This window comes from Tenrec ecaudatus, chromosome 14 (assembly GCF_050624435.1).
Source record: "Tenrec ecaudatus isolate mTenEca1 chromosome 14, mTenEca1.hap1, whole genome shotgun sequence".
Classification (NCBI taxonomy): domain Eukaryota; kingdom Metazoa; phylum Chordata; class Mammalia; order Afrosoricida; family Tenrecidae; genus Tenrec; species Tenrec ecaudatus.
The window spans coordinates 120,259,668-120,261,603 of record NC_134543.1 but is presented as its reverse complement, the minus strand read 5'-3'; the positions used below and the strand labels follow the sequence as shown (position 1 = coordinate 120,261,603).

General features: G+C 41.9%; 2 pseudogenes; one reads left to right on the top strand and one right to left on the bottom strand.

Annotated features, from left to right (window-relative positions):
* On the bottom strand, positions 1-79 carry LOC142426958 (U4 spliceosomal RNA; annotated as a pseudogene).
* An 828-nt stretch (positions 80-907) lies between these two features.
* Positions 908-1,490, top strand: LOC142425917 (large ribosomal subunit protein uL6 pseudogene; annotated as a pseudogene).
* The last annotated feature ends 446 nt before the right edge of the window (positions 1,491-1,936 follow it).

Sequence of the window (1,936 nt, the reverse complement as noted above, 5' to 3'; positions counted from 1 at the left end):
CTTTTTTTTTTCTTTCAATTAGCAATAATCGTGCCTCAGGTAAACCTCATTGGCTACGATATTGCCACTGCGCAAAGCTTGCCACTCTAACAAACATACTGTCCTGCTCCAAGCTGTCCTCCTTCCAAGACTAATTTGTTTGTTCTTCTGGCAGTCCACAGGACCTTCAACATCCAAACACTAATGTGTGCTAATGATCCTGATCCAAACACATCAATTCTTCTTCTTCTTCTTTTTTTTTTTTCCATCAATTCTTCTTTGGTCTTCCTTAGTCAATGTCAAACTTTCACATGCATATGAAGCGATTGAAAATACCATGGCTTGGGGCAGGAAGTGAGATGGCTGGGAGTAAGTTGGGGAGACGGGAGATGATAACAATGATGGTTGTATAGTCCCATCCGATGGAACTGAACAACAGAAGTGTATGGGAAGGGATATATTGGAATGAGTATGATATATCAATAAAAATATTATTCATGAAAAAAATTAAGAAATAGAGTAAAGTGGTGACTTTTAAAAAAAAGAATCCTGTTGGGTCACTTTTCTTTGGAATGTGTACAAATTCAGTTCTCTCCCAGACAGCTGGTCAAAGAGCTGCCTTCTCAATGTCCTGGCTTACACGAGTGAGTGCTTCCAGGGCTTCAACAGCTTCTTGAAACATTTCCTTTGGTATTCTACCAATTCCTGGAATCTTGTTTGCGGCTAGTACTTTCAGTGCAGCTTGAACTTCTTCCGTCAGCATCATTGGTTCTTGCTCATAGGCTACCTCCTAAAATGGTGAAATGTCAACTACTGCATATACTCAAGTAGAAGCCAATCCGAATATCAGCCGAATATGTGGCACCTAATTGTACCACAAAACTGCATTAAAAATGTACTGGGGAGCTCTTTTTGCCGCATCTACTGCGAGAATGAAGATCATTCTCAGCAACCAGACTGTCGACATTCCGGAGAATGTGGACATCTCCCTGAAAGGGCGCACGGTCATAGTGAAGGGCCCCCGAGGAACCCTGCGGAGGGACTTCAATCATATCAACGTAGAACTCAGCCTCCTTGGGAAGAAGAAGAAGAGGCTTCAAGTTGACAAATGGTGGGGAAATAGAAAGGAACTGGCTACAGTCCGCACGATCTGTAGTCATGTACAGAACATGATCAAGGCCGTGACACTGGGCTTCCGATACAAGATGAGGTCTGTGTATGCCCACTTCCCCGTCAACGTGGTTATTCAGGAGAATGGGTCTCTTGTTGAAATCCGTAACTTCCTGGGTGAAAAATACATCCGGAGGGTTCGCATGAGGACAGGTGTTGCCTGTTCTGTTTCTCAAGCCCAGAAAGATGAGTTGATTCTTGAAGGAAACGACATTGAGCTTGTATCAAATTCAGCTGCTTTAATTCAGCAAGCCACGACAGTTAAAAACAAGGATATCCGAAAGTTTTTGGATGGTATCTATGTTTCTGAAAAAGGAACAGTTCAGCAGGCTGATGAGTAGCTCTAGGAGGTGTCCAGCAACAGTCTAGATGATTCCTTTAGACTTGTCTGTGATGCTTTGATCCAATCCAATAAAGTTTATGTAATGAAAAAAAATGTACTGGGGAAAAAAAACCCACCTCGGCTTGTACACTAGTATATATGGTAGTTCTGTTTGGAGTAATGACTCTGTGTTCTTTCCATCTTCCTTCGATGCTGCCTGCATCATTCAATATTTTGCCCACAGACTTTTTCCATACAGCAACGCATGGCTTGAATTTTTTCCTGAGTTCTTTTAGCCTAAGATATACTGAGTGCGTTCTTCCTTTTGGATTTCTAACTCTAGGTCTTTCCACATCTCATAATAATATTTTGCTTTGCCTTCTCCAGCTGCCCTTTGAAATGTTCTACACGGCTTTTAATCCATAATTTCTCCCATTTGCCTTAGCTATGCTATGACTCAGAGCA